Genomic DNA, 23,283 nt, shown 5'->3' on the forward strand with positions numbered 1-23,283 from the left:
GAAATCGGTGTGCGGTCCCCCCAATTTTAATACCAGCCAGATAAAGCCATACGGCTGAAGGCTGGTATTCTCAGGATGGGGAGCCCCACGTTATGGGGAGCCCCCCAGCCTAACAATATCAGTCAGCAGCCGCCCAGAATAGCCGCATACATTAAATGCGACAGTTCTGGGACTGTACCCGGCTCTTCCCGATATAGCCTGTTGCCATGTCATTTGAGCACTCTTCAAAGACTTTTGTGACATTTTTAGGGTTTCTACATGCTGCCGGGGGTCATTTCATAAAAATACTCGGGTCTCCCATAGGATAACATTGGGCTCGGTGCTCGGGCCGAGTACACGAGTATCTTGGGATGCTCGGCCCGAGCTTCGAGCACCCGAGCTTTTTGGTACTCGCTCATCACTATTCATAACCAAAACAAAATATGACTTAAAACCACGGTATTGATAATAATAACATTCATGAAGCATGACACCTAACTTAAAAAGTCATGACCACAACAATGTATAGACCCTGGGGCACCCTTTAAGTATATAAATCACTGTTTTTTCTCATAAGGTGCCAATTAGTGTGCAATACAAATCCCTTTAAAACATCAATTTTATTAATCAAATATTAAAAATCGCCCAGGTGAAAAACTCCAAAAACTCAATATATAATCAATAAAATATAATCAATGAAATGGCACAAGTTTTTTAAGAATAACGATCGTGAGAAGTGTAACGAGCTTGGTATAGACATGGAAGATTTGGGAGCGGTTAACACCTTGACAGAATTGCTAGAGGAAGGGGAGACTGCTAGAGGCCTGGGGCCTTTTACCGACCTTAAGAAAAAAAGTCGGAGACAACCACCAACTGGTGACTTGAGTAGTATAGATATATTCATCAGGGTGGTGGAGGAGGACTTCAGTAGGGTTCGGTATATTGAGGTCCCAGACAACTTGACTGAGGGGGAAAGGGAGGCGTTACAGCAACTGGGAAAAGATCAGAGTATCATATTGAAACCATCTGATAAAGGTGGGAACCTGGTCCTTATGGACCATTGACCATATAGGGAGATGTGCTACTTTATGCTAAGAGATAAAAATACCTATAGGGTTCTTGAGAAGGACCCAACGGAGGCCTTTTGTCAGGAATTAATATGGAGTTTGGACATGGCCCTGGATAGGTTATTAATATCTAAAAATGAGTATGAATTCATGATACCGGGGAATCCTATGATACCCACGTTCTACGCGATCCCCAAGGTCCACAAGGGCTTGACCCCCCTCAGAGGTCGTCCGATAGTTTCGGGAGTGGGGTCAGTGACTCAGAATACAAGTATCTACCTGGATAGGGTGTTGAGACCCTTTGTGACGTCTCTCCCATCCTATATCAGGGATACGTCTGACCTACTCCTAAAGATCCAGGATATAGCCTTTGAAGGGGACTTCTACCTGGCATCAATAGATGTCGAGTCCCTGTACAGCTCTATTCCTCACTCGGAGGGTCTTAAGGCGGTACATCATTTTCTCCGTTCGAGAGCAACTTTCTTGCAAGACCATAACAAGCTGATCTTCGAACTGCTAGATTTTGTGTTAACACACAATTATTTTTTGTTTGATGGTAAGTACTTCCACCAGCTTAGGGGCACAGCAATGGGGAGCTAATGTGCTCCCTCGTACGCTAACTTGTTCCTAGGCTGGTGGGAGGAAACAACCATCTTCAACGTCGATACCCCTTGGTGGGCTCCCCTGATACTATACTGGGGGAAATTTATTGACGATGTTTTTGTTATCTGGGCAGGTACCACACAAGAATTCCAATGGTTTGTAGAATGTATTAACCATAATGAAATTAATCTCAAATTCACCTATGAGATCCATGAATCACAACTTCCCTTCCTGGATATGCTTATTACCAAAAATGAGGAAGGTCTCTTATCGACTAAAACGTATCGTAAGCCCACCTCAACCAACAATTTACTACGCTGGGATAGTTTCCACCCATTGCCTTTGAAGAAAGGCATACCAAAAGGCCAATATCTCAGGGCACGGAGAAACTGTTCGGGGAGTCATGAGTTCTTCGAGCAGACTAATGACCTGAGGAGGAGGTTTAGGGATAGAGGGTATCCCCAACACGTTTTACATGGGGCTTTCCAACATGCGATAGGCAGGGACCGTAGCTCGTTGTTACAGACTGGTAAGAAAAAGGAGGAGGAGGGTGGCCCATTTAGGGTCATTGGAACATTTGACAACCAGTCTGAAAGGGTTTCCCAGATCTTACGAAAGCACTGGGGGATCCTTAGAGCTGATCCAGACCTTGCTGACGTGATACCATCTTACCCCATGATAACGTATAGAAAAGGGGGCTCGATAGGTGACCAATTGGTGCATAGTCACTATAGTCGACCGATGTCAGGGGGGACATGGTTGGATAGGAGACCCCTGGGTACTTTTCGGTGTGGGGGATGTAAATATTGTGATTGGATTGCACAGGGTAAATTTTGCACTAGTGCCAATACAGGTCGACGGTACTATATGAGGGACTTTGCTAATCGTAAGAGTGAGGGTCTGGTCTATTTGGCAAGTTGCAGTTGTCCACGCGATTACGTGGGAAAGACAACCAGGGAATTGAGGAGGCGAATAGGGGAACACGTGGGGGACGTCAGACATAAAAGAGATACCCCTATCGCCAGGCACGTCTGGGAGCACCATCAGGGTGACCCCAAATCGATTTGCTTCAGTGTTCTTGAGGTTGTAAGACGGAATTTGAGGGGTGGGGATTTGGACAATAGAATTTTACGTAAGGAGTGTCAATGGATCTATCGTCTCAAGTCCCAGACCCCTAATGGCCTGAATGAGAGGTTGAACTATACACCATTCATTGCCTAGGGGGCCTTACTTGTGTAGTTCAGAGTATTGGATTTTTTGGTTCTGGTTAGTTAGGACCCTTCATCGGCCCGAAAATGGGGCCCTATTTTCCACGCGGGGGCGTGAGGTATCTAAGTTTACGTCTAGGGGTTAATGGAGCCTGACCCTTATATGATTAATGTTAACGGGGGGGACAGATATATTGTGGGCATGGATGGTGTCCCACTTGTGGGTATTTTAGCGGCCCAAGGTAAATAACAAATATCATTCATAAGTTTAGTATATCGTGGAAAGGTCACTTGCATTTGTATGGTGATTCACCTTTAGGGGCTGCTACCTGCTTGTTGGTTTATTTGTTGGGGACAGACCCCATAGTCATTTATCTGTTCCCCCCTTACATAATTGAATAGTCCCTGTTATAAAATGGAGAGGTTTATAATTAATAAACCAATGTACAATCATACCAGATATATTCTGGGGTTATACTGCATGTTCATATAGGGGTTAATGGGTGCCTGTTCTGCACCTTGTATAAAATATATCCCCTTGTTTACCAGGTATTTTCTGGGGCACTTTATAAGCAGGAATGCTATGTCCTGATAGGAGCGATTTTCCTTATGGATTGAGTGCTGCTACACTTGTGGAGTTTCATAATGACATGATTTGATGTTACCCATGAGCAGGCGTGATATGTCCAACCAGGGGTGGAGGATTTGATCTCCTTGACTGTGATGACGCTGTTCTATAGTTGGACGCTGGGCAAGCCTCTCTCTGTGCTAGAATGTATGGCCTTTCATCAGCTACATGGGGTATTCAGTCCCTTGTGACGGCGATACGTTTCTGATAGGTTGCCAGGGAGGAGCGTCATGGATATGGGCAGGACGCTCCTTAACAACGGTGAAATAGCCGGCTGATTGGCCGATAGAGCTGCAGCATCAGAGACTGTCATTGTGCTGGAATGTATGGCCTTATATCGGGAGTATGAGGTTTTCTGTCCCATGTGACGGTGATACCTCGCAGTGATTGGCTGTTAGGGACTCCTTGATGAGCCCCCTCCTCAATAATGACGATACAGACGGCTGATTGGCGGCCAGAGCGGCAGCGTCAGAGACATGTGCAGTAGCGCTCCTCAGGAGATTTATGTGCTCTTGTGTCTGGTGGAAACGGACATGCGCAGTGACGACCTGAGGACGGTAGCCTGGTATGTTAATTCTCCATAGTGGACGTCTAGTGTTTAAGGTCTGGCTTATTTAAATCAATGATTCAATGGCGCAGGCCACTACCACACATGATGCTGGGATGTATATCTTTTTATCATCACCCTTGGGCTTCCTGATGATACGAAGACGGGCGGGGAAACGCGTTGAGGCCATGTAAACAGCATCTAATTGAGGGAAGTACATTTTGTCCCCATTGTATATTGATAGACATGCTGTAAGCCGATTGTGGCAGCAGATGTCCTTGTCTTTGTACTGTACCTGTAAATTTGTGTATTGAGGTATTAATCCTCTAGTTGGACTCTCATTGGAGTATTACATTTTGTGTTAATTACTGAGATTATTAGGCACAGTTACCATCCTTTATACTGGTAGGGTCAACGAGGGTGAGTGAGGGACAGCCGTCGAGGAACGGGGGCGCCCAGCTACGTTAGGGCGTCATACCCTCCGTTGCCAGGCAGAGCCAGGTATAGTGATATATTAGGGTCATTTTAACATAAATAAGTTTTTGACAGGCCTGTTCATTTGGTCTGCCTCTGTAAATATCATAACTTATTGTTGTACCCGTTTTACAGTTGTTCCCTTCTCTGTGCCTATAGAATTGTTATTTGAGGTACTCCTCATACTGAAATTAAAATGGAGTATTACACCATATTTTATTGAGAGTATTTGGTACAGATACTATCATCATTTTGGTAGGGTCAAGTAGGGTGAGTGAGGGTCAGCCGTCGAGGAACGGGGGCGCCAAGCTATGTTAGGGCGTCATACCCTCCGTTGTTAGGCAGAGCCAGATATAGGGACATACTAGGGTCACTATAGTATAAATAAATTTCGGACTGGCTTTTCCATCTTTATATTTGCCTGTGTAACTTCAGAATATATGGTTGCACTTGACCCATAGTAGCTCTCCCTTTTTATTGATTATATATTGAGTTTTTGGAGTTTTTCACCTGGGCGATTTTTAATATTTGATTAATAAAATTGATGTTTTAAAGGGATTTGTATTGCACACTGGTTAAACAGATATTGAACATTCCCATTGGTATACTTAATTGTTAAACCATAAGGTGCCAATACCAAGAATGTCCAAATATCAAGCAAAAAAAATTACTTGAGAAGCCGTATCTCATGGTGTGGCCTCAATGCATTTCTTCTACCTTTCAGGTTCATCAGGACTCAGGCCTGAATTGAATACAAAGAGTAGATGTCCCAGGATATAGTGAATGCTGAACTGAGGTCGAGTTGACCGGTGTTATATAGCCAGGGGTTGTGCACCAGAGGAAGAGGGAAAAACTCCCTATGGTTTTCATACTGCAAGTAATTACCAAAGTGCAAGTGTGCATGTCCAGTTTAATTGCACCTTAATGTGTCACTGCTGCTTGCTAACAACTGCCATTGGGGCCATTACATGATGAGCTATGTGTCAGGTTCAGATCAATCAATCAGCGCTAGGAGGGATTATATGCCCCCTCCGTGCTGACGCCCATCCCGAATAATGTGCTACTAATCACATCCCCATCAGCCAATTGATGGCAGAAACCGGCCACTTTCCCTCGCTGACGCACATACTGAATGATGCACAGCACATCAAAGCACACACAGCCAAACAATAGGCTGAACTGAGCACACCCATTCCGCCAATCAGTGGTGAAAACTAGCCACGCCCCTCTGCTGACACATATGCTGGATAATGCGCTATGCACCAGGGCCCAAGCATCTAATCAAGGGGTGGACACGAGCATGTTCCCTCCGACTGACATTGATCACAACGTATATTCCTTAGTTGCATGACGCTATGCACGCCAGACAGCAGTGTCAACTAAGGCTGCTTTCACACATCCGGCTTGAGCTGTGCGGCTCAATCCGGCTGTGCAAGCTATGCAACGGATGCGGTGAAAACACCGCATCTTTTGCATAAGTTTTTCCCATGCGGCCCGTCCGGTTTTTGCCGCTTGCGGCATGCTACTGAGCATGCGCAGTGGCAAAAACCGCATGCGGCGGCCGGATGCAGTATTTGCCGCATCGCGCCGCATCCGGCCGCCATAGGCATGCATTGAAAAATGCGCCGCATCAGCCGAATGTGGCGTGATGCGTTTTTTTTTGCCGCACGAAAAAACGTGCCAGGCAACGTTATATCCGGCCGCCGCATCGGCAAAATCTGCCGCATGCGGCAAAAACCGGACCGAACGCGAGCCCATGCGGCACAATGCGGCACTAATTAAAGTCTATGCAGAAAAAACGCAACCGGCAGGAAAAAAAAACGGTTGTGATTTTCCTGCAAAGTGCCGTATTGTGCCGCATTGCAGAAACCGGAGGTGTGAAAGCAGCCTAAGGCTATTAGGGAAGGCAAAAGAGCATATGAGCCTATGAAAAAAGGCAAAAGAGCTAGCCTTCATACTAACAACCATACATAAACTCATGCAATGATTTATACCCTATGCTGTCCTGCAATGTATGACTACTTATGATGGACACATTACAGACTGCAACATACAGACTTACACTATATGCTGCACTGTAGTGTATCGATTTATACTGTATGTTACACAGCATAGACCCATTATCCATCTTAAAGGCTGCAATGTATCTATATATCACATGTTGATGTTTAGTGTTTGAAACGTGGCACTCATACAGGTAGATCTTTCTCATGCTAACCTATGTTCTTACATTCAATGTATATACATACATATATATATGTGTATATATGTGTGTATATATATATATATATATATATATATTATAATATAAAGCTGAGTGTATATTTGCACAGATGCCCCATGTGACTCAGGGAAAGTCATAGACTATGTTTTGACAGGAAAATTTAACTGCGCTTTACAGTTACTCTCCAAAAAACCCTGCCTCCATTAAAGTCAATAGAGCTGAGAGCTAAAGGTTATTAATAGCAGCTGTGATTGGTTGCTATTGGAACAAAAGACATTCATAGCATAAGAAGCTTATGTGTGAGGTAATATGATATCGGTGGGGAGACGGATACAGAAAGAGAGAAACAGACACAGACATAGGCACAGACAGAGTAATGCGGGCATCACACACGGTATGATCTATCGTGCGATCGCACAAGCGATCGTACTCACCCCCGTCGTTTGTGCGTCACGGGCAAATCGTTGCCCGTGTCAAACAAGGTCGTTAAACCGCCGTCACACGTACTTACCTGCTGAGCAACCTCGCTGTGGGAGGCGAACATCTTCCTGAAGGGGGAGGGACGTTCAGTGTCACAGCGATGTCACACAGCCGCCGGCCAATAGAAGCAGAGGGGCGGAGATGAGCAGGACGTAAACATCCCACCCACCTCCTTCCCTCCGCATAGGCGGCGGGTGCCGCGGGACGCAGGTAAGCTGTGTTCATCATTCCCGGGGTGTCACACGGAGCGATGTGTGCTGCCCCGGGTACGATGAACAACCGGCACCATGAAAAATAAACGATTCTTTTAAAATAAGAGACGTGTACACAACTCATGATTTGTGACCAATTCAGAGTCGCTCGGAGGTGTCACACGAAACGACGTCGCAAACAATGCCGGATGTGCGTCACTAAAATCGTGACCCCAACGATGCATCGCACGATAGCTCGTCTCGTGTGACGCCCGCATAAGAGTCAGACAGCGAAAGAGACAGAGAGAGAGAGAGACAGACAGAGACAGACGTAGAAAGAGAGAGACAGACAATCAAAGAAACAGACAAAGGGAGACAGACACAGACAGGGAAAGAGACAGACAGAGGCAGACAGGCACAGACAGACAGGCACAGACAGGGAAAGAGACAGACAGGCACAGACAGAGAAAGAGACAGACAGAGACAAACAGGGAAAGAGACAGGCACAGACAGACATGGAAAGAGACAGACAGAGAAAGAGACAGACAGACAGGCAAAGAGACAGGGAAAGAGACAGAAACAGATGGGAAAAGAGGCAGACCTGGAACGAGACAGACCTGGAACGAGACAGACCTGGAACGAGACAGACCTGGAACGAGACAGACCTGGAACAAGACAGACCTGGAACGAGACAGACATAAACCAAAAAATAAAGTCCAGAACCAGAAAAGAAGGCATAGGTCCACATGGACACCAAAAGAAAAAAGTTTCAGCTTACCAGGGTAGAAGCCTTAGGAATGACATGCGGTGCACGGAGCCTACAGGTCAGCCAAATCTGGTGCAGAGGAATAGCAATGAAAAAAAGGATGGGGGGGAGATAAATGTGGATCCAGCACCCACAAAATGTTTATGTATAAAACCAAAATAAGTTATTGTGTCACGCTGTACTCTAAGATGTACAATAGCAGTACAGCGCAGTAATGTGGGATTGAGAGTATTCCTGAAACTATCTGAGAAGGTAGTTAGCTGGTAAACCACTAGGGGGCGTAAAAGTGGAGGAAATGTATGACCAGGGAATTCCCTAGCAGAGGTAATACTAGTCAAGCCCACCAGATGGCAGTAGAATCATCAGAAAGCCGTGTCACAACATGAGGTCTTGTAAGTACACAAGGGCAAAGTCTAAATGTAGTCAGAGGGAAGCAAATAGTCAGTAGCCGGTAAATCAGAGCCTAGAAGCGAAGGGGAGTGGGAACACAAGACAGAATTAAGGCAAACAGATAAGGAACGAACAGGGAGACTGCGGGAGAGACACTGATTGAAACAGACAACAGAGGAGGTTAACAAGTCAGGTGAACACGGAGGTCAGGAGGGGGCAGGGCAGACAACAGGTCACTCAAGAGCAGAACACAGCAGAGCCAGAAGTATCACTGGCGAAGTCCAAGAGAAACAGTGCCCTAATAAAGCAGCCAGACCTCCAGAAGGAGGCAGAAAGGATTAACCCCTAACGTGACCTGCATCAGAAGTTAAAATTAAAAAAAGGCTCAGCTCCAGCTGAGCCAGGAGTCAATCATGATATATTGTTACATTAAAAACCGAAGCGGAAAGCCGCACACGACACAAAAAAAATATTTCATCACATCCTTACGCGTTTCGGACAGGAAAATAAAAACATGTCCTTAGTCATAGGTAACAAAAGTGTAATGCGGCAAGGTTTTAGTAGCTGATCATCAAGGTATGGCCCTCTGGAACGAGGCAGCTCTGGGTGGAGTAAGAAAATAAAGAGACACCTGTGAATCGAATGGGTTAAATTATTAAATGTTCTCAGTGAGAGGAACAAAATTATAATCTTGTGATACCTTTTAATGGCTAACTAAAATAAAATAAAGTGATGTTACAAAGCAAGCTTTCGAGACGTCTCAGGTCCCTTCATCAGGCATGGTATGACAAAATATCTGAAGAAACACAAATATATGCACAAACAGAGCAGAGGAATGGCATAATAAAAGACATTTAAATAGTTATTTATAATTATATATTATATCTAAATTATAATTTATTATGCCATTCCTCTGCTCTGTTTGTGCATACAGTTAGGTCCAGAAATATTTGGACAGTGACTGTTACGGTTGCTGCGAGCACTGGAGACTATGTCCAGATTTCTTGCTACTGCACATGTGCGAGCGCTGGAGACTAAGTCCAGATTTCTTGCTACTGCACATGTGCGAGCACCGGAGACTAAGTCCTATCTTGGAGCCATTGCACATGTGCGGGTGACATCATCGCTGACACGAGGTCACATATCTCTGACACCTTCTATGCCGATTGGTCGCTGGTCATGTGCTTGTGATGCCTTGCTCCGTGATAGGCCAGCATGACGTCACTCCTGTCGTTCTGGCAGCGGATTGGCTCTGGTGACCTCCATCTTGGATGAGGCACAGAGTCTATATAAGACCCTGACACACGCCGCATGGCGCTCAGTCCTCTTGGTTCATGCATAAGAGTAGACGCTCTGTGCGCGTTCCTCTAGGCATTCCTCTGTCTAAGCTAGGTGAGCGCTACCGGCAGGGTAGCGTTCTTATACCTTACAGCTTCGGCTGCTGTCCGTATCCTTACCTCTTAGGGGAGCGGACATAGGCAGGTGCCTGAGGCACATGGTCTGGCTGGGTCTTGTGGTTCGACTCGTAGGTGGACGTTGCCGCTAGGGTAACGTTCCTTATACTGCGTCTGGCAGTTGTTTGTATCCTCGCACACTAGGGGAGCGAACAGAGGTAGGAGCTTTGTGCGGCTTACGCTGCTGTTCGTCTCTTTTGCACCACTAGAAGAGCGGACCTAGGCAGGTGCCATATCTAGTGGTTCGTGTCCTCGCACACTAGTGGAGCGAACGCAGGTAGGAGCTTTGTGCGGCTTACACTGCTGTTCGTCTCTTTTGCACCACTAGAAGAGCGGACCTAGGTAGGTGCCATTTCGCACACATTGCCTTTGTCTCTGTGATTATTAACAGAGATCATTCCACACAGCCTCCAAGTAAGGGAGGAATTGCTTTACTTACTTATTATATCCTTCTGTGAGTTAACAGAGGTATTGCTCTCTGCCATAGTCTGCAGCAGAGTCTTTGCACGGTGGACCCTGACTGTCTGATACTCCTTTAAGTTATTATCAGACAGCCCCCCCGTAACAGTGACACAAGTTTTGGTATTTTAGCTGTTTACAAAAACATGTTCAGAAATACAATTATATATATAATATGGGCTGAAAGTGCACACTCCCAGCTGCAATATGAGAGTTTTCACATCCAAATCGGAGAAAGGGTTTAGGAACCATAGCTCTGTAATGCATAGCCTCCTCTTTTTCAAGGGACCAAAAGTAATTGGACAAGGGACTCTAAGGGCTGCAATTAACTCTGAAGGTGTCTCCCTCGTTAACCTGTAATCAATGAAGTAGTTAAAAGGTCTGGGGTTGATTACAGGTGTGTGGTTTTGCATTTGGAAGCTGTTGCTGTGACCAGACAACATGCGGTCTAAGGAACTCTCAATTGAGGTGAAGCAGAACATCCTGAGGCTGAAAAAAAAGAAAAAATCCATCAGAGAGATAGCAGACATGCTTGGAGTAGCAAAATCAACAGTCGGGTACATTCTGAGAAAAAAGGAATTGACTGGTGAGCTTGGGAACTCAAAAAGGCCTGGGCGTCCACGGATGACAACAGTGGTGGATGATCGCCGCATACTTTCTTTGGTGAAGAAGAACCCTTTCACAACATCAACTGAAGTCCAGAACACTCTCAGTGAAGTAGGTGTATCTGTCTCTAAGTCAACAGTAAAGAGAAGACTCCATGAAAGTAAATACAAAGGGTTCACATCTAGATACAAACCATTCATCAATTCCAAAAATAGACAGGCCAGAGTTAAATTTGCTGAAAAACACCTCATGAAGCCAGCTCAGTTCTGGAAAAGTATTCTATGGACAGATGAGGCCAAGATCAACCTGTACCAGAATGATGGGAAGAAAAAAGTTTGGAGAAGAAAGGGAACGGGCACATGGGGCACATGATCCAAGGCACACCACATCCTCTGTAAAACATGGTGGAGGCAACGTGATGGCATGGGCATGCATGGCTTTCAATAGCACTGGGTCACTTGTGTTTATTGATGACATAACAGCAGACAAGAGTAGCCGGATGAATTCTGAAGTGTACAGGGATATACTTTCAGCCCAGATTCAGCCAAATGCCGCAAAGTTGATCGGACGGCGCTTCATAGTACAGATGGACAATGACCCCAAGCATACAGCCAAAGCTACCCAGGAGTTCATGAGTGCAAAAAAGTGGAACATGCTGCAATGGCCAAGTCAATCACCAGATCTTAACCCAATTGAGCATGCATTTCACTTGCTCAAATCCAGACTTAAGACGGAAAGACCCACAAACAAGCAAGACCTGAAGGCTGCGGCTGTAAAGGCCTGGCAAAGCATTAACCCCTTCAGCCCCCAGCCTGTTTTCACCCTAAAGACCCGGCCATTTTTTGCAATTTTGACCAGTGTCACTTTGACAGGTTATAACTCTGGAACACTTCAACGGATCCTGGCGATTCTGAGATTGTTTTTTCGTGACATATTGTACTTCATGTCAGTGGTAAATTTAGGCCGATATGTTTTGCGTTTATTTGTGAAAATTTCGGAAATTTAGCGAAAAGTTTGAAAATTTTGCAATTTTCAAAATTTGAAATTTTATGCCCATAAATCTGAGAGATATGTCACACAAAAAAGTTACTAAATAACATTTCCCACATGTCTACTTTACACCAGCGCAATTTTTGAAAAAAAAAAATTTCCGTTAGGAAGTTAGAAGGGTTCAAAGTTCATCACCAATTTCTCATTTTTCCAACAAAATTTACAAAAAAAATTGTTTAGGTACCACATCACATTTGGAGTGATTTGAGAAACCTAGGCGACAGAAAATACCCAAAAGTGACCCAATTCTAAAATCTGCACCCCTCACTCTGCTCAAAACCACATCCAAGAAGTTTATTAACCCTTTAGGAGCTTCACAGCAACCAAAGCAATGTAGACGAAAAAATTCAAATTTTACTTTTTTAACACAAGAATGTTACTTTAGCCATAAAAATTAGTATTTTCACAAGGGTATCAGGAAAAATGCATCATAAAATGTATCGTGCATTTTCTCTTGAGTACGCAGATACCCCATATGTGGTGGTAATCAAATGTTTGGGCACACAGCAGGACTCGGAAGGCAAGGAGCGCCATTTGAATTTTTGAGTGCAAAATTAGCTGCACTCATTAGTGGACGCCATGTCGGGTTTGAAGACCCCCTGAGGTGCCTAAACAATGGAGCTCCCCCACAAATGACCCCATTTTGGAAACTAGAGCCCTCAAATATTTTTTCTAGATGATTGATGTGCACTTTGAACCCCTGGGGGCTTCACAGAAGTTTATAATGTTGAGCCGTGAAAAGAAAAAAAAAAATTTTTACCACATAACTGTTGCTTCAACCAGGTAGCTTTTTTTATCACAAGGGTATCAGGAAAAAATGCACCATAAAATTTATGGTGCATTTTCTCCTGAGTACGCAGATACCCCATATGTGGTGGAAATCAATTGTTTGGGCGTACGGCGGGGCTCAGAAGAGAAGGAGCGCCATTTCACAGCAAAATTGATTGGAATTATTAGCAGACGCCATGTTTCATTTGGAGACCCCCCTGAGGTGCCTAAACAATGGAGCTCCCCCACATGTGATCCCATTTTGGAAACTAGACCCCCCCCCATACAAAAAAAATTAGTTTGGCGAAATAAAAAATACAGACATCAGTAAAAAAAAAAAAAAAAAAAAGAGCGCCTGCCACTAAGACCAGTGCCAAACGTGAGAGCAATGCACGAGTCTCGCATCGCATCATCCACTGCAGTCTGGAAGCGAGCATTTGCGCTGGATAATGCGATGCGAGAGGGCGGGGCGGCAGATGAGAAAGGGTGCAGCGGATGGAAGATGGGAAAGGGCGCAGCGGATGGAGGAGCGGCAGAGGATGGGAAAGGGCGCAGCGGATGGATGATGGGAAATGGCGCAGCGGATGGAGGAGCGGCAGAGGATGGGGGGGGTGAGATGGGGATACCTACCTTACAGGATGGATCTAGGCAGCAGGATCACAGCAGACAGAAGAGGCAGCAGATGAAGGAGGCAACAGATCGAGGAGGGTGAGAGGGGGCAGTAGATGGAAAATGGGAGAGAGCAGGCAGCAGATCGGGGAGGGGGGCAGAGTCTGATGCGAGAGAGAGATGGCACATGTAGGGGAAGGGAGGGGGCTTGCAGCACATGTAGGGGGAGGGAGGGGGGCTTGCAGCACATGTAGGGGGAGGGAGGGGGGCTTGCAGCACATGTAGGGGGAGGAGGGAGGGGGGCTTGCAGCACATGTAGGGGGAGGGAGGGGGGCTTGCAGCACATGTAGGGGGAGGGAGGGGGGCTTGCAGCACATGTAGGGGAAGGGAGGGGGGCTTGCAGCACATGTAGGGGAAGGGAGGGGGGCTTGCAGCACATGTAGGGGGAGGGAGGGGGGCTTGCAGCACATGTAGGGGGAGGGAGGGGGGCTTGCAGCACATGTAGGGGGAGGGTGGCTGGCTTGCAGCACATGTAGGGGGAGGGTGGCTTGCAGCACATGTGCTGCAAGCCAGCCACCCTCCCCCCACATGTGCTGCAAACCAGCCACCCTCCCCCCACATGTGCTGCAAGCCAGCCACCCTCCCCCCACATGTGCTGCAAGCCAGCCACCCTCCCCCCACGTGGGGGGAGGGTGGCTTGCAGCACATGGAGGGATAGGTGGTGTGGCGATGGAGAAGGGGCAGCCGATGACGGAGGCGGCGGCGGCGGCCGCCGCCGATCGGGGGCAGCAGCGGCTGAAAAAGGTGGGTGCGACGGCGGCAGGGACAGTGGCGAGCATGGCGGCGGGGACGGCGGTGGATCGGGAGCGGCGGCGGGGACGGCGGTGGATCGGGAGCGGCGGCGGGGACAGCGGTGGAGCGGGAGCATGGCGGCGGGGACGGCGGTGGATCGGGAGCGGCGGCGGGGACAGCGGTGCAGCGGGAGCATGGCGGCGGAGACAGCGGTGCAGCAGGAGCATGGCGGCGGGGACGGCAGTGGATCGGGAGCGGCGGCGGGGACAGCGGTGGAGCGGGAGCATGGCGGCGGAGACAGCGGTGCAGCAGGAGCATGGCGGCGGGGACGGCGGTGGATCGGGAGCGGCGGCGGGGACAGCGGTGCAGCGGGAGCATGGCGGCGGAGACAGCGGTGCAGCGGGAGCATGGCGGCGGGGACGGCGGTGGATCGGGAGCGGCGGCGGGGACAGCGGTGGAGCGGGAGCATGGCGGCGGAGACAGCGGTGCAGCGGGAGCATGGCGGCGGGGACGGCGGTGGATCGGGAGCGGCGCCGGGGACAGCGGTGCAGCGGGAGCATGGCGGCGGAGACAGCGGTGCAGCGGGAGCATGGCGGCGGGGACGGCGGTGGATCGAGAGCGGCGGCGGGGACAGCGGTGGAGCGGGAGCATGGCGGCGGAGACAGCGGTGCAGCGGGAGCATGGCGGCGGGGACGGCGGTGGATCGGGAGCGGCGGCGGGGACAGCGGTGCAGCGGGAGCATGGCGGCGGAGACAGCGGTGCAGCGGGAGCATGGCGGCGGGGACGGCGGTGGATCGGGAGCAGCGGCGGGGACAGCGGTGGAGCGGGAGCATGGCGGCGGAGACAGCGGTGCAGCGGGAGCATGGCGGCGGGGACGGCGGTGGATCGGGAGCGGCGGCGGGGACAGCGGTGCAGCGGGAGCATGGCGGCGGAGACAGCGGTGCAGCGGGAGCATGGCGGCGGGGACGGCGGTGGATCGGGAGCGGCGGCGGGGACAGCGGTGCAGCAGGAGCATGGCGGCGACGACAGCGGGAGCATGGCGGCGGGGACGGCGGTGGATCGGGAGCGGCGGCGGGGACAGCGGTGGAGCGGGAGCATGGCGGCGGAGACAGCGGTGCAGCGGGAGCATGGCGGCGGGGACGGCGGTGGATCGGGAGCGGCGGCGGGGACGGCGGTGCAGCGGGAGCATGGCGGCGGGGACAGCGGTGCATCGGGAGCATGGCGGCGGGGACAGCGGTGAAGCGGCTGCAGCGGCGGGGCGATCGGAGACAGCGGCGGTGAAGCGGGAGCAGCGGCGGGGCGATCGGAGACAGCGGCGGTGAAGCGGGAGCAGCGGCGGGGACAGCGGTGAAGCGGGAGCAGCGGCGGGGCGATCGGGGACAGGGGCGAGCGGCGGGGCGATCGGGGACAGGGGCGGGCGGCGGGGACAACAACTTACCGCTCTCCTCGGCTTCTAGGGACGATCACAGGCCGCAGATCCACATTGATTGGAGAGAGCGGTCACAAGACCGGTCTCTCCAATCAGAGCTGGGGGCGGGTGAAGCATCGATCACCCAGCTCCAGCCAATGGCCAGTGCTACAGCAGCACTGATCAGGGCTAGATTTCAATGTTCCAGCCATTTTCAATGGCTGGAACATTACAGTGGCTGTAATTGGCTGAGCGGCGTTCGTCAGCCAATCACAGCCTCTGTAGGTTCGGGGAGGAGGCACCACCCCTCCTGACGTCAGGCAGAGGTCCCCTCCTTCCCGAATCCACCGTTTAAGTAAATAAATTTCACTCCCCGGGGCTCCGGGACCGCGATTTCGCCAGGACGTACTGAGTACGTCATGGGTCGTTTAGCACCATGTCACCATGACGTACTCAGTACGTCCAAGGTCGTTAAGGGGTTAAGAAGGAGGAAACCCAGCGTTTGGTGATGTCCATGAGTTCCAGACTTAAGGCAGTGATTGCCTCCAAAGGATTCGCAACAAAATATTGAAACTAAAAATTTTTTTTGGGGTTTGGTTTATTTGTCCAATTACTTTTGACCTCCTAAAATGTGGAGTGTTTGTAAAGAAATGTGTACAATTCCTACAATTTCTATCAGATATTTTTGTTCAAACCTTCAAATTAAACGTTACAATCTGCACTTGAATTCTGTTGTAGAGGTTTCATTTCAATCCAATGTGGTGGCATGCAGAGCCCAACTCGCGAAAATTGTGTCACTTGCCAAATATTTCTGGACCTAACTGTATATTTGTATTTCTTCAGATATTTTGTCATACCATGCCTGATGAAGGGACCTGAGATGTCTCAAAAGCTTGCTTTGTAACATCACTTTATTTTATTTTGGTTAGCCATTAAAAGGTGTCACAAGATTATAATTTTGTTCCTCTCACTGAGAACATTTAATAATTTTTCAATTGGCTAACACTGCACCAAAACCTTTTCACTTGTAACTCGTATGGGTTAGTAACAGATAAACATAGAAAAAATGTGTGCAATTCTATATGGAATGACATAATACAGCAAATATTTGTACGAATGCAAAAAAAGGGAATATTTTTGTATCGAGTAATATAGAACTAAAATATGTGTCCATAAACTATATTAATGTATGACCTAGATAAACTATGTGTCTTGAAATAAACTGATATAACATGAAATGACATTTAGAAAAATCAATTAAGGAGATTATACCAAGAAGGGTTATTATTACTAGCGCTTGTGGGTGCACAAGCAAAAAAATGGACTAAGCTCGTTAATGGAAGATAGAACTCCATATTTAACTATATATATGTACTAAAGGAAAAACATATATCAAAGATAATAATAAAATCTCAGCGTATGAAAAAGGGGAATGTACATATATGAATATATCAAAATGGCACATATATGTGAAGTCACAATATTAATTATTTAGATGATATAATGGAGATCAGATCTAAAATTTAAACTGTTAGGAATAGAGTTGAGCGCGGTTCGAGGTTCGAGGTTCTCCAGTTCTAGGCTCGAGTGATTTTGGGGCCTGTTCTAGATCGAACTAGAAATCGAGCTTTTTGCAAAAGCTCGATAGTTCTAGAAACGTTCGAGAACGGTTCTAGCAGCAAAAAAACAGCTAATTCCTGGCTGGCTTTCCGCTGTAATAGTGTAAGTCACTCTGTGACTCACACTATTATGACATTTCAGTGTATAGTGTGCATGAACAGCGCCTTCAGATCACTCCTGTTTGTATAATGGCGATCGCCATTTTTTTTTTTTCCTTGTCTTCCTTCCCTAAGCGCGCGCGTGTAGTGGGGAGGGCCATTATGTCAGCCAATCCCAGACACACACACAGCTAAGTGGACTTTTAGCCAGAGAAGCAACGGCATGTGTGATAGGATGTCCATGTCACATGTCCCTGCATTATAAAACCGGACATTTTCCTCCAGGACGCCATTATCTGTTTTCTGTGTCCTTGGTGTCAGACATCACTGGCGCAGCTCCGTCCTGAGTCCTATCGCTGATACAGCTGTATGCGCTCCATACACAGCGCTGGACAGCATAGGGATAGCACTTTCCATCAGTCCTTTTAAGGGCTCGTACCGGCAGGGTCAGAGCCATAGGTGACAGGTCCTGAAAACAGAGACAGCGTCTGTGTAGCTAAGGTCAGGGATTTCGTCGCTGCATTTCCCCATTAGGAGGGAATAGAAAGGCAGGCTTCCATTCCTCTACCCAGAGCCCCACAATCCTGGCACTGTACCCTCCTGTCTTCTGCACACTCCAACTCATTATAACTAAGCCATTATACTAGCAAACACTCAGTGTACCTAGTGGCATCCTAAACGTGGCTATTGGACTTTTGTCTAGTCACACTAGTGCAAAGATATTTGCAGCACCTCTGCCTGCATTGCACACTCCAACTCATTATAACTAAGCCATTATACTAGCAAACACTCAGTGTACCTAGTGGCATCCTAAACGTGGCTATTGGACTTTTGTCTAGTCCCACTAGTGCAAAGACATTTGCAGCACCTCTACCTGCATTGCACACTCCAACTCATTATAACTAAGCCATTATACTAGCAAACACTCAGTGTACCTAGTGGCATCCTAAACGTGGCTATTGGACTTTTGTCTAGTCACACTAGTGCAAAGACATTTGCAGCACCTCTACCTGCATTGCACACTCCAACTCATTATAACTAAGCCATTATACTAGCAAACACTCAGTGTACCTAGTGGCATCCTAAACGTGGCTATTGGACTTTTGTCTAGTCACACTAGTGCAATGACAATTGCAGCACCTCTACCTGCATTGCACACTCCAACCCATTATAACTAAGCCATTATAGTAGCAAACACTCAGTGTACCTAGTGGCATCCTAAACGTGGCTATTGGACTTTTGTCTAGTCACACTAGTGCAAAGACATTTGCAGCACCTCTACCTGCATTGCACACTCCAACTCATTATAACTAAGCCATTATACTAGCAAACACTCAGTGTACCTAGTGGCATCCTAAACGTGGCTATTGGACTTTTGTCTAGTCACACTAGTGCAAAGACATTTGCAGCACCTCTACCTGCATTGCACACTTCAACTCATTATAACTAAGCGATTATACTAGCAAACACTCAGTGTACCTAGTGGCATCCTAAACGTGGCTATTGGACTTTTGTCTAGTCACACTAGTGCAAAGACATTTGCAGCACCTCTACCTGCATTGCACACTCCAACTCATTATAACTAAGCCATTATACTAGCAAACACTCAGTGTACCTAGTGGCATCCTAAACGTGGCTATTGGACTTTTGTCTAGTCACACTAGTGCAAAGACATTTGAAGCACCTCTGCCTGCATTGCACACTCCAACTCATTATAACTAAGCCATTATACTAGCAAACACTCGGTGTACCTAGTGGCATCCTAAACGTGGCTATTGGACTTTTGTCTAGTCACACTAGTGCAAAGACATTTGCAGCACCTCTGCCTGCATTGCACACTCCAACTCATTATAACTAAGCCATTATACTAGCAATTGATGCTGCCAGTTTAAGGGCCGTAGTTGCATTGTCAGGGATATTTATTCTTTATTATTCTGCTGTTAATAAAGCTAGACCACCGCTGCAATCTACACCACCTCTCAATTTTTACTACCACATTTTAAGTGCACAATCTTGTTGCAATCAACATGAGTGGCAAAATGACAGATGCTGGTGGAAAGGGGAAGAGGCGTGGTGGAAAAGGAAAAAAAGGGTTTGTCCGTGGGGAAGGTGGCAAAGCTCCATTATCATCTGCTGAAGATAGACCATCTACCAGCAAAAGTAAGATGTCTACTACTTACCGTGGACAATCCGATGTGCTCCCTTTTTTACGGACACGAACAACAGGAACAAAGGTAGATGATGGCCAAAAAAGGAAAATGCTTGAATGGATCTCAAGTGGTCCAACAAGTGCCCTCTCAGCCACTTAAAGTACTGCATCCAAAAAACAGCAGTCCTCTGAGTTGTCATCCCAATCAAACTTGCTTTCTCCCAGCTCTGAAGTCTCCATCAGCCCTGCACAGTATGGTGGAACTGAGATGGCTGAGTCTGCAGAGCTGTTCAGTCACACTATAGCCTGGGAATCAGAGGTCTGCTCCCAAGCTACAATGAGTACAGAACAGGAAATGGTCTGCAGTGATTCCCAGAACCTTTGTGACTCTGATTCAGGCCGTGAGGACCAAGTTTCTGAGCATAATGTTGACCCTTTGTCACAAACTGTAACACCTGTGGTTATAGACAATGAGGAACATACTGATGAAGATGAGACGCAGATACCCGATTGGGATGACAACTTAAATATTCGGTCAGGGCAAGAAGAGGCTCGGTCTGAGGGGGAGGGGAGTGCAAACACAACAATTGATGATGAAGTTCTAGATCCCACCTACTGTCAACCCACAGTCAGGCACTCGAGGAGGTCAACAGAGGTGGTGGAGGAGGATGCAACTGATGACGAAGTTACCTTGCGCCTTCCTGGACACAGTCGGAGTACTGGTAGCACGTCTACAACTGCATCCTCAGCCACCACTCTGCCTCTGAGCATTATTCGGGGTGGATCAGCAGGTCGCATGGCCTCTAAGCCTTGCCTAGCCTGGTCCTTTTTTGACATAGAAAAAGATCGCCCAAATTATGTGATCTGTAAAATTTGTCATGGTTCTCTTAGTAGAGGTCAAAACCTCAGCAGTTTGACAACTTCTTCCATGAATCGTCACATGAATAAATATCATATGTCCCGGTGGGAAGCTCACCGTGCTGCAATGCGGCCTAGCGGAGCGAACCATCCACCGCCTGCCCCTTCCAGTGCATCCGTGCACTCGTCATCTTCTAGGACTGTGGGGACAGCTGTCACACCTGTTTTTCCACCCACAACTTCCACCACTGTAACCGCAACAGGCAGTTTGCTTGGTAGGTCGTCAGTTGGTTTGGAAGGGGAAACAAGTGAGTGTGTACAGCTCTCTCAGACATCGATAGCACCAACGTTGGATGAAGGCAACATCATGTCTCCGCCTGCACTTTCCTCACAAACCTGCATTTTTCCAGGGACACCCTACTCAACACCGTCTACACACAGCAGCCAGATCTCTGTCCCTCAGATGTGGTCAAATAAAAGGCCACTTCCTGCGACCCATGACAAAGCTAAGAGGTTGACTCTATCCCTCTGTAAGCTGTTGGCTACCGAAATGCTGCCTTTCCGCCTAGTGGACACACAGGATTTTAGAGACCTTATGTCTGTCGCTGTGCCCCAGTACCAGATGCCTAGTCGCCACTACTTCTCTAAGAAAGGTGTGCCCGCGCTACACCAGCATGTCGCACACAACATCACCGCTTCCTTGAGAAACTCTGTGTGTGAACGGGTGCATTTCACCACCGATACTTGGACCAGTAAGCATGGACAGGGACGTTACATGTCGCTGACTGGGCACTGGGTAACTATGGTGATAGATGGTGAAGGGTCTGCTGCACAAGTCTTGCCGTCCCCACGACTTGTGTGTCAATCCTCTGTCTGTCCAAGTTCCGCCACTGCTTCTGCATCCTCCACCTCATCTGGGTCCTCCACCTCCACCCCAAGCCTGCCTGGTCAGGCCACCAGCGTTCTCACTGCGCAGAAGGAATCACGCACCCCTCATTACTATGCTGGCAGCAGAGCGCAACGGCATCAGGCGGTCTTTAGCTTGACATGTCTTGGGAATAAGAGTCACACAGCTGAGGAGTTGTGGTCAGCTCTGCGGTCCGAGTTTAATAAATGGTTGTCTCCACTCAACCTGCAGCCTGTGCGACAATGCTGCAAACCTGGGTGCGGCCCTTCGCCTGGGCAAGGTGACACACGTACCTTGTATGGCTCACGTGTTGAACCTTGTCGTCCAGCAATTTTTAACACACTATCCCGGCCTAGATGGCCTTCTGAACAGGGCACGAAAACTGTCTGCTCACTTCCGACGTTCAAGCGCCGTAGCTGAGCGACTTGCATCGCTCCAGAAGTCTTTCGGCCTGCCGGTTCATCGCCTGAAATGCGATGTGGCGACACGCTGGAATTCAACTCTCCACATGTTACAGCGACTGTGGCAGCACCGCCGAGCCCTGGTGCAATACGTCATGACGTATAGCCTGGGCCAACGAGATGCAGAGGTGGGGCAGATCACCCTGATGGAGTGGTCTCAGATCAAGGACCTATGCACCCTTCTGCACAGTTTCGACATGGCGACGAATATGTTTAGCGCTGACAATGCCATTATCAGCATGACGATTCCAGTCATTTACATGCTGGAGCACATGCTAAACACTATTCGGAGTCAGGGGGTGGGACAACAGGAAGGGGATGAACTACAGGAGGATTCATATGCGCAAGACACAACAACATCACCAAGGTCCAGACGTTCATCATCAACAAGGCGCCAGGCATGGGACCATGGGGGACAGGGATCAACAAGGGCGCATAGTAGCAGGCTAAATGTTGAGGAAGGTGCAGGAGAACATGAAGAAATGGAGGACGAACTGTCCATGGACATGGAAGACTCAGCAGATGAGGGAGAACTTGGTCAAATTTCAGTTGAAAGAGGTTGGGGGGAGATGTCAGAGGAAGAAAGAACGGTTAGCACCTCTATGCCACAAACACAGCGTGGACTTGGTCCGCATGGCTGCGCAAGACACATGAGTGCCTTCTTGCTGCACTACCTCCAACATGACCCTCGTATTGTCAAAATTAGAAGTGATGATGACTACTGGCTTGCCACACTATTAGATCCCCGGTACAAGTCCAAATTTTGTGACATAATTCCAGCCATAGAAAGGGACGCACGTATGCAGGAGTATCAGCAGAAGCTGTTACTCGATCTTAGTTCGGCTTTTCCACCAAACAACCGTGCAGATGCAGGGAGTGATTCTCCCAGTTGTAACTTGCCAAACATGGGACGGTCTCGTCATCTTCAACAGTCTACCCGTACCAGTAGGACCGTATCTGGTGCTGGTAACAGCAATTTTATGGAATCTTTTCATAATTTTTTTAGACCCTCCTTTGCAAGGCCACCAGAGACAACAAGTCTGACACATAGTCAACGGCTGGAGAGGATGATACAGGAGTATCTCCAAATGAACATCGATGCCATGACTTTGCAAATGGAGCCTTGCTCATTTTGGCTTCAAATCTAGAAAAATGGCCAGAGCTCTCCAGTTACGCCTTGGAGATTTTGTCGTGTCCAGCTGCCAGCGTTGTCTCTGAACGTGTCTTCAGTGCTGCTGGGTGTGTGCTGACAGATAAGCGCACGCGTCTGTCCAGTGACAATGTGGACAGACTGACGTTCATCAAAATGAACAAGTCATGGATCCAGAAGGAATTTACTACCCCTGTGTCATCCTGGGGAGAGTAAATGCTTGTGGATTTGGAATGTGCTTGATGCAAATCAAAACATCCTGTTTGCAACTAGGGCACAACTGCTGCCACTGAAGGGGTGGGTGTGTGTGGGGCCCAATTTTTGGAAGAAAGGGAGA

The sequence above is a fragment of the Anomaloglossus baeobatrachus genome, chromosome 4 (assembly GCF_048569485.1).
Source record: "Anomaloglossus baeobatrachus isolate aAnoBae1 chromosome 4, aAnoBae1.hap1, whole genome shotgun sequence".
Taxonomy (NCBI): domain Eukaryota; kingdom Metazoa; phylum Chordata; class Amphibia; order Anura; family Aromobatidae; genus Anomaloglossus; species Anomaloglossus baeobatrachus.